At 43.3% G+C, this 14949-nt stretch overlaps 1 protein-coding gene across 1 annotated transcript in view; it reads left to right on the top strand.

The window, feature by feature from the left end:
• The first annotated feature begins 877 nt into the window (after positions 1–877).
• The window catches only part of ACSL3 (acyl-CoA synthetase long chain family member 3), a 50453-nt gene continuing 36381 nt past the window's right edge, over positions 878–14949 (top strand). Inside the window, exon 1 of the mRNA XM_081095496.1 lies at positions 878–1140. The gene's annotated coding sequence lies outside the window, so the exon portion shown is untranslated. The remainder of the gene's footprint in view (positions 1141–14949) is intronic.

Consider the following 14949-nt stretch of genomic DNA (forward strand, 5'->3'; position numbering starts at 1 on the left):
GGTGGGCTAGAAGAAGTCAATGTGGGGGACAAAGGGGACATCTGTAATACTTTCTACAATAAAGATAATAATAAAAGCCCAAACGACTACTACTAGGATAATAAAGGTCTTTCTGTAGTTGTCGTTTGTCATATGTGGGTTTTTTTGTTTGCTTGTGGGGAAGCAGTCTACCTGCCCTCATTGTCATTTTTCCTATCCAAAGTGTCTAAAATAAGATGTAATGGCAAACTCCATACAGAAACACTTTTAGATTAATAAGAATGTCCAAAAACAATAATCTGGAGTAAACTTTATCCTTTGAAAACAAGTGCCAATCTTGCATAAATAGCGAGTGCATTTAGGGGAGATGGGCTATTTCTGGGTTAGTTGAAGCCAAGACAAAAGACATACTAAAGGAACATGCCTTGAATTTCTGAGCCCCCCTCGCTGCTGGCGTTTCCAAAAATCATTTTGACAAAAATGGCAGAAATTTATGCAAGAACAGGATAACGAATCCGGTTAAGAATGAAAATAATATGCATAGTATGTCAGGATCTAGATGCAGACTTTACAGCAATAACTGTTTTCCGTTCTCTTTTGGGGGTGGCCTGTTCCCCGCAGGAGGGACCCACCTCCTCTCGGCTCTAGTCGCGGCCGCAGAACCTGGCGCCCCCCTCCCGCCGCCGCGGCCCCTTCCTTCTCGGTCGACCCCGTTCCCGCCCCGCGGCGGCGGCTGCGGCTGGGTCCCGTCCGCCACGGCTCCGCCGACTGACCCGTAGTAACCCCGCTCCGCCCGGGCCGCCCGCCTCGCGCTCCCCGCCGGAATTCGATAGGCTCAGCCCCGCACGCGCCACCGCCCGCGGGCCAATGGGCGGCGGCCTTTCTGCATATGCAACGAGCGCCGGCCTGGGAGCGCTTCCCGGGCGGTTCGGCTCAACAGACGCTGGTGTGCCGGCGCCGGGAGCGGCGCTGCAGTGGTCGCCGCGGCCGGCCCGGGACGAGGCGGCGACGGCGGACGGGGCCGCGGACGGTCGCCCCCTCGCAGTGCGGCCGCGGCGGCTGCGCCGGGGTCTCCAGGAGGCGGCGCGGGACGTGACTGCTCTGGGGCGCAGCCAGGCCTGCGCGGGCCCGAGGCCGCAGGGACCGGAGCCCGGCATCGCGGTGAGTGCGGCGCCCGTTGTGGGAGCGGCGGGGCCGGTGGGCGGTGCGGCCTCGGCGTGCGGTCGGGCTGCGCCCGAGGGCGGCCCCCGCGCGGAGGAGGAGCGCGGCCGGCCTGGGGTCCCCGGGGCCCCGACGTGGCCGCCGAGCCCGGCTCCGGGGGGGTCCCGAGCCGGCCCGCGGCGTGGGGACCAGCTGCGTGGGGACCAGTTGCGGGGGAGAGTGGGAGGCACCTCGGTGGGGTCCGGGCAGCGGGTGACGTGGGGCCTCGGCCAAAGCGCCCACGTGAGCCGGGGGGGGGGGGGGGGGGCGGGGACCGCGGCCGGAGACGCGGCGCTGTCCGGTGGAGGAAGGATGCACGGGGTCTCCCGGCGCTGTGGGGGCGGGGCGGGGCGGGGCGGGGGCTGATAACTGGGATGGATGGGCTCTGGCGCGGTCCCCGGGAGGAAACTGAGTCCGCGATTTCGGAAAGCCTTGCTGGAGGGGTGGGTGTGAGAAGAAATTGGGTGTGTAAGGTGGATCGACCTTAGTATTTGTTCTGGCCACGATCTGTGGTGATGGGACTGGCATGAAGACAGATCGGTGTTTTGGGGTCGAGAGAGAGAGAGAGAGAGAGAGAGAGAGAGAGAGAGAGAGAGAGAGATGGTTTTCTTTTCCCTGAGTACGTTTAAATTACATACCAGCAATAGGATGGGTAGCACCGAGGGCGTGCTCGCTGCCAGAAATTCTGGGGGTAGGTGCTATCATCAGGCCTGTTTCATAGATGAGGAACCCCAGGCAGTGAGTCATTGAACTGGTTTGCCCAGTTTGGTTAAAAAAAAAAAGAAAGTGCTCTGCTTGTATATACGACCCCTCAAAAACAGCCTGGTGGGAACAACGTCTTTAAAATTATATGGAAGCTAGAGAGGGAGTAGGCTTTGTGAAAGTGATTGCAGCTGAACAAAACGTCAAGCGGCTGACGTTTATTGAGCCTTTATAATATGCCAGGCACTGTACTAAGAGCTTTATGCATGTGTCTTTATATCGTTAACAGTCCTCTTGGTGGTTATTCCCATTTTACAGCTGGAGAAAACTGCAGTCTGGGCAGGTTAACTTGCCCCAGATCACAGCAAGTGAGAAAAGAAGCCGGGATTCAGAGTATCCTGTCTAAACATCCAGAGCTCTCACCTCTGGTGCATGAGATTCGTGCACTGGGGGGTGGGGTAAGGGGGGTCCCTCAGCTGTGCAGTCTGGAACCCCTCGCTCCCTGGCTCCTTACCACCACCTCCGCTGCAGGCCAGACAGGCTCCTGCCACTGCCACTGCCGCTGTGCTTGCCAGCCCTGAGCCCAGCTTCTAGCGGAGCTGTGCCCCTCCCTCTGGGAGCCACTGACCACCAGGGGGCAGCTCCTGCATTGAGCATCTGCCCCCTGGTGGTCAGTGCGTGACATAGCAACCAGTCATTCTGCCGTTTGGTTGATTTGCATATTAGGGTTTTATTATATAGGGTTTATTATACAGGATAGGATATAGGATAGAATAGGATAGGCTAGGATAGGATTCAGCTGCCTCTTCCTTGGGGCTGGCTGGATAGTTGCCACAGCAGGAATTTTGTTTGGGTGGTCAGGAGAACTAGGTCTCATGATCCTGATAACCTTTTTGTCTCCCCAGATTGGTGCCCAGAGTTGAAGGGTGCTGCTGAGTGTTTCAGAAGGTTATTACTAGGAAGAGGTGTTGTGACATGGGAGTCTGTTTCACAGACTTTATTCTTTTGTTTTCTGGCATCTTCCTGTGCAGTTCTGACCCTGTGGATTAGTAAGGCTTCTCTGGCTTTAGTAGTCACTCTGGCATTTTCTGTCAGGCTTTTCCTGGTTTCTCTCTTCTTCTACAAAAAGAATTAATTCTGTGGGATGGCAGTGTTGTTGGCAGAGAGGTCCATTGTATGTAAGGGTTGATGTGACAAGTCACCTAGTGTCTTTGGGTCTCAGGTACTGGATTGGTAAGACATTTGGACTGGATAATTTAAAGCTGAGCTATTCTGTGCGTAAAATGTCCTTGAAGGAAAGAAAGATGTAAGAAATGAAAGATGGACAAATTTTGGGGAAAATCATGCCATGTCTGGTTTTGGGGAGTCAGATCTCAAAGCCTCAAGTTCTTATTGTTTATGTGCTTCCCTGCTGCTTAAATAATTAGTTCATTCCTTATTCGATTAATCAGCGAGAGCCTTTTGACTCCTGTTGTGTGTCAGGCCCCATGTAAGGTGCTGGGATACAGTAGTGAACAGGATTGGTGTGATCCTTGACGTCACCGAGGAAACCAGGAAAACGACATGAAACAAATCATATGAATAAATACACAAGTACAAGTTAGGATGTGCAGTGAAGGAAAAATAGTGTGTGAATGAAGATTACAATGAGGATTGCGAGTTAGATGGAAATCTAGGCAGTTATTTGAACTGATGTGAAGATTTTACTGAAATGACAATCTTGCATTCTGAGGCTATAATTAAAGGTACCTAGTGAGTTTGAGAACCTTTGAGCAGTATTTGTTCCTAATCAGAATGTCACTCACATTGAAAGATATGAAAATCAGATAGGGAACTTTTTCAAGTAGTCATTCTGCCTACCTTCAGGGTGCTTAAAGCTTAAATATTTCTGTAATGCTTAAGTTTTCCCCTCTCAAAGTGAACTGTTGTCTTTATGTGAGATTTGGACTTGAGGATGGGATTTGGATGTTTTCAGGGAAGCTAGGCCCAAAAAGGTGACAGGATTTTCTAACTTGAGATAAGCTACATCATTATCAAAAGTATCCAGTATAGTTTATACTTTACAAAGTGATTCTTACCTCTTAGGAGATAAAAATGATGACATGATTTGGGAAATGTAAGCTGTTTAATATGTGAATATTTCAATTGAACATGTATTAAGCCAATACAAATAATTTATTGCAATACATTTACTAAAGGCCATCTGCATGCAAAGCAGTGTGCTAGGTGTGCCATGGGGAATAAATAAAAAGATGAATTTGAGAAAGTCCTTGCTTTCAAGGTTTCAATTTAATGAATACTAATACTCAGATTTAAGTGTTGTTTTTCTCACCTTTTTCAAAGTACTATCATGTTAGCCCATTTGATTCTCAATAGCCTTATATCATGAGCACAAATATTGAGAAAATGGAGATGTAGAGGTAAAGTCTCAGACATGGGGATTAATGATATAGGGGAGGGAGAAGGAGATGAATGAATGAGATTTCGGGTGATCACTAGTTTACCATTTTGGAGCCATCAGTGTAGAGGTGATGGCTGAAACCTGGCATGAGTAAGATTGCCTTTGCAGAGACTAGACTAATCACAGGAGGAGGCCTGGGATGGAGCTGGGGAGAGGAGGCTGCCTTTGCAAAGAGACCTGAGGAGTGGCCAGGGAAGTGAGGACAGTCAGAAGCAGGTGTCCCTGCAGCCACGTGGAGGAAGTGGTTAATACTGTGGAGTGTGCCTGTGAGGAAAATTGAGTACCATCATTGGATTTAGTAACTGGGAAAGTGTGAGCTGAGAGGGAGAGGTTGAATACAGTTGAGGAAAGTGTTGTTATTTGTTAGTACAAAGTTCCACAGGCTAGGACAGTGGTTCTCAACCTTCCTAATGCCGCGACCCTTTAATAAGTTCCTCATGTTGTGGTGACCCCCAACCATAAAATTATTTTCATTGCTACTTCATAACTGTAATTTTGCTTCTGTTATGAACTGTAATGTAAATATCTGATATGCAGGATGTATTTTCATTGTTACAAATTGAACATAATTAAAGCATAGTGATTAATCACAAAAACAATATGTAATTATATATATTTTCCGATGGTCTTAGGTGACCCCTGTGAAAGGGTCGTTCAACCCCCAAAGGGGTCGCGACCCACGGGTTGAGAACCGCTCGGCTAGGGGGAGGGCCACCTCTTCTCTAGTAATAGAGGAGACAGGTCTGTGACTGACCGGATACAAATCAGTACCTTATCTTGGAGCCCTGAGCAGTTTCCAAAAAATTGCCAAGAACTGTTCAATTCCTATAAAAATCAGCCCAGTTTTAGTTCACTCATGATAGTCTTTTTAGAACACCATACTACCAAAGCATTTCTTCTCTCTTTTTCTTCCTCCTCTCTCTATCCTTTAATTGATATAATAAAATCTGCACTTATATAATTTGATGAATTTGGACATGCCTACATCTGTGCATCAATTACCACTTCTAAGTTTCCCTGCGCCTCTGGTTTTGTTTTTCTGGTATTTTGAATCTGTTGAGTGAGCAAAGCCATTATATAAATAAAAGCATACATCATTTAGAGGGGACTGGGAAACATTAATCACCTAAGGACAGGAATATTTAAGCTCTATGAAGATGGATACAGCATGTGGTTAATGTTGAGTGAGCAATACAGAGGGCAGAATAGCCAGAGAAAGGTCAGCTGAGCAAAAAGGAGAAATAGGCTGGATTTGAAGGAAGAGTTGAGTCTGAGGAAGGTACTCAAATGGGGATGTCCAAGAGCAGGATTGACGGGTAAAATTGAGGCATCAACTGTTTTGAGGGACCAGGGAAGCTGTGAGGATAAATCATCCCAGGAGAGAAGCAAACACAGTTAAGTCCTAGCATAAACTCATTTATTTATTGCTTCCTTCAACTCAGAAAGTAACTACTGAATGGATTGAAGGTCCTAGGAATGGAAGGCCCTAGACAGCGGTTCTCAACCTGTGGGTCGCGACCCCTTTGGGGGTCGAACGACCCTTTCACAGGGTTGGCCTAAGACCATCCGGAAACACATATATAATTACATATTGTTTTTGTGATTAATCACTATGCTTTAATTATGTTCAATTTGTAACAATGAAATTGGGGGTCACCACAACATGAGGAACTGTATTAAAGGGTCGCGGCATTAGGAAGGCTGAGAACCACTGCCCTAGACTGAGCAGCCAGCAGGTGAAGAGAGCCATGTGGGCTCTGAGTTGATACAGGAAGGGCATTTGGGTTCTGGCCCAGGTTGTTTCTAACCCTGCTGCTGTGGCTGTCGGTGGGCACTGCCATGTGGCACTGTGCACAGCAGGCCTGGCAGTGTGGCATTGTCCCTGCCCATTAGTCCATTGGAGCTCAGTTTCCTTGTCTGTAATACTTTCTTGCTCACCAGAGTTATGATCTGCTTCTCCTACTTCAACCACAGAAGTTTCTTATTTGTACTTTACTTTTATTGGCACTGCAGTGCTCTTCATTCTGGACCTTGACTTTGGCTTTTATTTTTTACTGTAAGACTAAAACAGCCAGAAACCTTCTCTTCCCCTTGGAGACTGCCTGATTTGATCTCTGGACTTGTACCTCCTGTTTTGGGGAAGGGTGAGGTGAGGAATTTATTTTAGTTCCAAAGAAAACTAGAATAAATTAATTTGAGCGCTTTACTTGACATAATTTTAATGTAAACAGAATTAACATTAATTGAAACTATGTCACATGGATCATAATCACGGAATCATTTTTTACATATTCACAATTAGTATTTCCCTAAGTCATTTTCCATTTGCATTATGTAACTTTCCGTATTGCTCATGTGTTAGAATCTAAGAATTTGTATTCATCATTTATTCTGGAACTCGGTCTGACTTATATAGGCTGTTGCCTGTTTAGACAACATAGTGCCTTCCTTAGAAATTCAAAATATTTAGTCTGTATATCACTTTCTGAGGCATAAAAAGAATATCTGTTCTCTCTAATAGCATTTTGAGGGAGGTGGGGAGTTGTGGGAAGCAGTAGCTGACTGGGAGTGAGGTCAGGGAAGGCAGTATAAGGAGAGGTTGGTGTGGTCCAGAGGAGTGACAGTGGGCTTGAGCTTGGTGCAACACTATTGCTTGAATCCTCAAATCTCGTTCTCTCATTCTAGTTTGTGACCACGGCAAATTAACCTCTGAGTTTCAAGTTCTTTGGATAAAGATGATATCTGTCTTATAGGGTACATGTGCTCTTGGGTGTGCATGCAACCCATCTCTGGGTGCTGGGAGAAAATGTTAGAAGTTTTATTTCTTGTTTTAAAAAATCTCTATATTTTATGCATGCAATGTGGTATTTACAAAATGCTAGAACAATAGTATATATACACAGTATTTAAGGAGCACATGTTTGGAATGCCAATAGTTTTTACCAAAGTGTCTTGTGATCCATAGAATTTTGAGAAGGTAAGCTAGTAGATAAAAGCTAGGCTCATGCTTGGAGGCAGCTTTAGAGATGAATTAAATTTGGAGTGGGCTTGAAGAGCTTTTAATGACTTGGCTCTGGGGAATGAATTGAAATGGATTGGATTGAGGGATGTGTCTCTGGGAGTTCATTTGAAAAATGGTGGACGTAGTAAAACTGGCATATGTAATATTTGAATTACTTTGTGAAAGTCTTAAACCGTATGTTCTTACACTATATCATGTGTTAGAAGGTTACATGGTAGAAGTTTGCAAGGGATAAAACCCAGAAACATGAGTCAGTGTTAGAGAATTGCTGTTGGTGCCTGGATAGTTTACCCACAGATAACTGAGAGCTGACTGTATGCATGTTTAAGTTAATATTTATTTGTATTGTATGAAGCCAGAGGACAGGCATGTTAACTATAGGTAATTAATTAGTTTTGTGTTTCTTGTTAATTTCAAATTGCTTGATAAAATGACAACTGTATTTGCTGTCTTTTCTTTTTAGATAAGTCTCTAAAACATAATGTGTTCCTTTTGGGCTTTTTTGGGGGGCAGAGTAGCTGTGTGTAATGCATCCCTCCACTGAAAAGACAGCTCTATGAGGACAGGGATATTTGTGCTTTAGTCACCCAGTGCCCAGCATATAGAACAGCGGTTCTCAACCTGTGGGTCGCGACTCCTTTGGTGGTTGAACGACCCTTTCACAGGGGTCACCTAAGACCATCCTGCATATCAGATATTTACATTACGATTCATAACAGTAGCAACATTACAGTTGTTATGAAGTAGCAACGAAAATAATTTTGTGGTTGGGTAACAATATGAGGAACTGTATTTAAAGGGCCAGACGGTTGAGAACCACTGATATAGAAGATACTTATGTTTGCTGAATGACTCAGTCTTTGCATCTCTGTCACCTAGCACAAAAATAGATGTGAGATACTCAGTAAATGTTTGTTAAATTGAGTTGAAAGATGTGAGCACAATACAGAAAAGTTTGGAAGGCCAACAATGTGACATCAAATGACCAGTATGCGCTTATTAGTGGGAGCACAGGAATTCTCTAAGAGCAGACTCACTGTTGATAAAGTATGTATTTGAATAGTTAGCAGGTTGAGCAATATGTACAGATAATAATTAAAAAATTATGTGATCAAGAAGGCAAGAAAATATGGATTGTTTCAGTACAACTGCTTGTTGTACTTTAATATCACCACTTGTCCCTTTCTCTGTAGCCTCTGACAATGTCCTCATGGCTTATAGGACACTTTTTTTGGCTTCTTTACCTTTCTCAGCTGGCTTTTATAGCCTGTCCTTAATCCTTATCTATATATATATAAAAGCCTAATATGCTAAATGTCTGACCATTTGTTTGACCAGTTGCTTTGATGCACACTGATCACCAGGGGGCAGACACTCCCACCAGTGGGTTAGCTTGCTGCTGGGGTCTGGCGGATTGGGACTGGGCGAGACAGGCTGGACATGCCCTGAAGCCCTCCCGCAGCCCCTCCCTGGCTGGGCATTCTTCCTCTGTTCCTCCCTGCCTCTAAAATATTTCTTCTAATTAATTTCCTTTCAATGTGCACGAATCCGTGCACTGGGCCTCTAGTATTTTATAAGTGAACTAGAACCTGGTACACGAAATTCATGCACTCAAGCCGGGCGGGGGGGGGGGGGGGGCGGGGTCCTTCAGCCTGGCCTGCACCCTCTCGCAGTCCGGGAGCCCTCAGGGGGATGTCCGACTGATGAATGGGCCTAAGCCGTCGGTTGGATATCCTTAGCACTGCCACGGAGGTGGGAGAGGCTCCTGGTTCACTCGCCAGCTGTGAGTCCAGCTTCTGGCTGAGCAGCACTTGCCCTGTGGGAGCACGCTGGCCACCAGGGGGCAGCTCCTGTGTTGAGCATCCGCTCCCTGGTGGTCAGTGTATGTCATAGTGACTGGTTGTCCCGCCCTCGGGCCGCAACCGGCTCTCCGACATCCCCCGAGGGGTCCCAAATTGCAAGAGGGCACAGGCCAGGTCGAGGGACCCCACCAGTGCACATTTGGGGCCTGAGAGGGATGTGGGAGGTTGGCCAGCCTGGGAGGAACGGCGGGAGGGCTCCAGGGTGTGTCTGGCCCGTCTTGCTCAGTCCTGATCTGTCGGACCCCAGCAGCAAGCTAATCTACTGGTTGGAGCGTCTGCCTCCTGGTGGTCAGTGCATGTCATAGCAACTGGTCAACCAGTTGACTGTCTGCCCCCTGGTGGTCAGTGCATGTCATAGCGAGCAGTTGAGCATCCTTAGCATATCATTAGCATATTATGCTTTGATTGGTTGAATGGCCAACTGAATGACCAGACATTTAGCATATTAGGCTTTTATTATATAGGATATGCAGTTGACTCTTGAACAACTTGACAGGGGATTGTTAGGGTATAGTTGAACATCCTCAGAAAACTTTTGACTCCCCCAAAATTTAACTACCAGTAGCCTACCATTAACCAGAAGTCTTACCAGTAACATAAACAGTTTACCAGTAACATAAACAGTTGATTAACACATGTTTTTTATGTTATATGTATTACATAATGTATTCTTAGAAAAAGGGAGCTAGAGAAAAGAAAATGCTATTAAGAAAATCATGGGAAGAGAAAATAAATTTACAATACTGTATCTTTGAAAAACCCATGTATTTATTGAAAAATCCATGTGTAAATGGACCCACACAGTTTATACTGTTATTATTTTTGTATCATTTTCTGGTTTTGACTCTATTATGAATAGATCAGTGATGACTCTAAAATCTACATCTTTAGCTTTGTCTACATCTTTAGTCCTGTATTTCTGACAGTATCCTAACTCTATTCTTGTCAGTGCTATACACAGTAGCCAACCCTCTACACATGCGCTCTCAGAGGTTTCTGTTCTTTCTCCTATATTCCTCATATCTCTTGTCAGAAATGTTGACATTAATCTTCAAAGATTAATATTCACACATCCTATATCCTATTGTCTTACCTCAGAAAAGCCTCTACAGTTGGTCCTGCTGCTTCTGTAACTACTGTCATAAACTCTGGACCTTTTCATTCTTCTCTTGGGTTCTTGTAATAACTACATACCTGGATTCCTTTCTAGTTTCTTTTCTGTGGTGACCCAAGTAATCATTCTGAAAAAATAAATTTGGTCAAATGCCTTGCTTAAAAACCTGTCTCATTGTATCTACAACATGTTTCTATATTCCATTTGCATTTCTAAATCCCCCCATATTTCCTGTCTTTCAACTATGTCAAGGTACTTGTGATTTCTCCTTCTGTGCTCTTTCATGGCTCTCTGTGTGAGGCAGGAGTGGAGGGAGGAATCGGAGCACACAGGGATCCATTTAGCTCTGTCTGTGGGACCAAGGAGTACTTCACTTAGAGGCTGCAGCTGAGTCTTGAAGTTCAAGGTTACTTTGACAATCGGTGTAGCTCCTGGGCAAGTATGCACTAATTCTTGTTCCACGTTTTATTAGCTAGTGTTAAAGATGTTTTCTTCTAGATAGACTTTGGGATTCATGTATCAAGTACTCATACAAAACAAACAAGTAACCAAGTCCTAGTAAGATTTTGTGATTGGGATTGTATTTGGTTTAGAGGTTAATTTTGGTGAATTATATTTATCCTTTCTACCCAGGAACTAGTCTGTCTTTCCATATTTGAAGGTCTTTTAGTTTTTTTTCTGTAGCTATGTATATAAGTATGCATGTATGAGTATATATATGTGTGTGTGTATATATAATACACATAATGTTTAAGGTGTGTATATTAAATGTTTAATGTTCCTTTTGTTATTGTGACTACGAAATTTTTCCTTTTCGTTTTCCAATTACAAATTTTTATCATGTACTTAATATCAAGATATCTTAGTGAATTCTCCCTCTAGTTGGGTAGTTTTCAGATGGTTCTTTTGAGTTTTTCTTTTCTTTTGAGCCAGTTATCTGTAAACAACGATGATTTTGTGTCTTTTTTTCCAATATTCATACCCCTCATATTTTTTTCTCATCATTGCATTGGCTTCTGCGACTGCTGCATCGGAGGTACACTGTAGCCTTCCAGGCCAGCATCTTCAAGTCTCTCTGCTGGGTCTTCACATCGCCTCCTCTGTGTGTGTCAAATCTCCCTTTACCTCCATCTTGTAAGGACACTTGTGATGACATTTAGGGCCCACCAGATACCCAAAATTGCTTCCTCATATTCACACCTGCAAAAGACACTTTTCCCAAAAAAGGCAACATTTCAAGGTTCTAAGGATTGGGGTCCTGATACCTTTGGGGTCATTTATCAACCTACTATAGTACTTAGTGTTGGCTTGAATTGCCCTGTTCTTGAATATCTCTGTATTCTTATAGATACTGTTATTACTGCATATAGTTCCTTCTCCTTGATTCCTTGTCCAGAAATATATGGATCCAGTCAACTCATCATGGTCAAGCTTTTGTGACTTTCTCCCCCGCCTCCTAGACAGAGGACTGCATTTGCCTGTCTGTTTTCTTAATATAGTCTATGTACTTCTCCAGTAGCTTTTGACATGGGAATAAGGTGTATGGCAAAGTGACACAGGTAACTTTCTCATACTTTCCCTTGATTTGAGCAGATACCCAGTCTGTTTGTCTCTAGAATCTGACCTTTCAGTAAGCGTACACAGTTGAATTGACTTTGGTATTTATCAGCCGGGTGTAAGAAATAAGATAAAAGAAAAATATTAGTATACATAGTTTTGTATGAACAACAAAATTTTAAGTACTATTAAAACATACATTGTATATTATAGTTTATGTAGAGTGCTTTCACCTGCTTTCCTTGTTTGCTCCTAAAGGGAGTTTTATTTGGTATTTATTATCACCCCAGTTTTACAGTGAACCTGAAGCTGGGGTGTTTAGGGACTTGTCCCATATTACATGATGAGTAAGTGGAGGTGGGGCAGCATCAGACCAAGAACTTACTGGCAGGGTTCTAAAAGGAGCAAGTTTATTGAACATTTTTTATATGCAGTTAAACCAGTGTTGCAACAAATAGTACCTTCAGTAGGACCATATAAAGCACTTAAATAAAACAAGTACCTGTCGGCTGTGAAACAGCATGAAACAGAACTTTGTACCCATCCAGCTATACTGATAACTAGTATTCACAGTGCCTTTGTGTTTCCCAAAGTCCTTTATATCTACTGCATTTCATTTTTATCCTCACTATAAATTTTGTGTATTAGATCAATGGTGACATATGTGGAAATAAAGTACAGGAATGCTATTTCAAAGACAAAGATCAAACTTTTACTAGTGGTGGGACTCAGGCTACAATTTGTTGGCTTACTCCATGAGATTATTGATTGTAGGGTGACCAGTTCATCCCCGTTTGCCTGGGACTTTCCTGGTTTTAATGCTGAAAATTGTGTGTCCTAGGAAAACTCCTCAGTCCCAGGCAAATTGGAATGGTTGGTCATCCTAATTACATCTCACATGTGGTGGTGGACTGGACATGGGAATAGGTTTACCATATATAAAATACAAGGCACTCATTTAAATCTGAATTTCAGTGAACATCAAGTAATTTTTCAGTATATGTGTAAATGTCAAATACTGCATGGGATACGTATACTTTAACGTTTGTTCATTGTTTATCTGAAATTCAAATTTAACTAGGCATCTTGTATTTTTATTTGTAGTCCGAAGAGCGAAGGGAAATTTTGGTGTGTAAAAGTGGACCTAGATGCTTTTTAGTGGACGACCTTAGTCTTCACACATTTGTCTACTTGAGGAAGCACCATCTGGCAGTTTCTTTTTCTGGGGTACGGCTCTTGTCCTTTCAGTTGTGTGGGCAGGATAGATCCAGAGGTCAGGATGAAGATAAGAAACTAGATTTGCTTACTGCATTAAAACGTGTGTGTGTGTGTGTGTGTGTGTGTGTGCACGTGCGCGCTTCTGTTTGAAGCAGTTAGTTCTTTATTTGTCGGGAAACCCAACCCAGATCGGAACCCATTTCATCTTGGTTGGATAAGTCTGTGAAAGATCACCCATAGTGTTTTTAGACTGTATGTTAAAAAGTATGTTTGTTGTTAAGATAGTACATTGACAATGATTCAAAATGGAAAGGAAGTCAAGGCTTCACCCAGCCTTTTGCACCCATCGTTCATTCACCCTCTATGGTGACCATCTGGTCAGCTGGAAAATGAACTTTTGAAATGGACCTTAGAAATCTCAGAGTGGTTTTTGCTTTTTTTTTTTTTTTTTTTTAAAGCGGGGGAACTTTTCCTCCCTCCCTCAAAATTTGTGTGTGTGGGAAAAAGTACCTTCTATTGAAGAAAGAAATGGGTTCTTAGGGTTATTTAAATCTTCATTGTTGATGATTGCCACTACTACAAATTGATTTGGGAGTCCTAGGCATCAGTAGAATATAGTCTTAAAAAGAGATTTAGCTGAATTCCATCATTAATGGTGAGCAAATTAAGATTTAGTTACTTGTATTAGGTCTCACAGTAATTAGTAGCAGAGACTAGTGTCTGTGTATGCATGAGCATGTGTGTGTTATAATTCCTATTCTGTGTCAACCTGAAAGTGTATAAGTTTTCTTGACCCATTTTCTGTTTCCTATTTGATTTTGTGCCAAGACCTAGAGTTTTTGTTGTTGTTTTGTTTTAAGAACATCTGGCTTAGACTTTATCTGGAAAGGGAAGATGGAATAAATGTAGATTAAAAAAAAAAAAGTGTCTGCTCCTGGCCGGGTGGCTCAGTTGATTGGAGTGTCATCGCATGCACTGAAAGATTGCAGGTTCAATTCCCAGTCAGGGCACATACCTAGGATGTGGGTTCCATTTGGATAGGGTGTTCATAGGAGGTGGCCTATTGGTGTTGCTCTCTCACATCAATGTTTATTTCTCTCTCTGTTTCTCTGTCTCCCCACCCCCTCCCCCCTTCCTCTCTCTCTCAAAATCAATGGACATATATTCAGGTGAGGTTTAAAAAAAATGGATCAGGGTTATGGAGGTCCTGGGGATTATATTTGTGGTGCAAGAAAACTTTTCAAGAGTCCTATTGTTATTATAATAAAAGGATTAAAAAAGCTTACCGTAGATAACTGAAGATTATGGAAAGATAGTTGGTTCTATTCAGCTGCTTTTCAATTCTTTTTAAAAAAATAATATATATTTTATTGATTTTTATTTATTTATTTATTTTTTATAGAGAGAAAGTGAGAGGAATAGAGAGTCAGAAAATCAATGAGAGAGAAACATCGATCATCTGCCTCCTGCACACTCCCTACTGGGTATATGCCAGCAACCGAGGTACATGCCCTTGACTGGAATGGAACCTGGGACCCTTCAGTTCACAGGCCGGCACTCTATCCACTGAGCCAAACTGGTTAGGGCTGCTTTTCAATTCTTAATCTAAATATATCCATGGCAAAGACTTTCTGGTTTTCCTTTTCTTCCCTTTCTCCCTCCCAATATATGTCCTTAGGGCCAAAATTTTATTTTCTGAAGTTAGAATAAATACAAGATTAAATAGCTTTCTTAAAAAGAAAAAGACCAAACTATTATTTTTTCATCAAATTTTCTAGTTGTGAACTGAAAATTTATCTAATCCAGATGGTGCTATGACTCAGTTCTCTAATAA

The sequence above is a fragment of the Myotis nattereri genome (assembly GCF_964212035.1).
Source record: "Myotis nattereri genome assembly, chromosome: 7".
NCBI classification, from domain to species: Eukaryota; Metazoa; Chordata; class Mammalia; order Chiroptera; family Vespertilionidae; genus Myotis; species Myotis nattereri.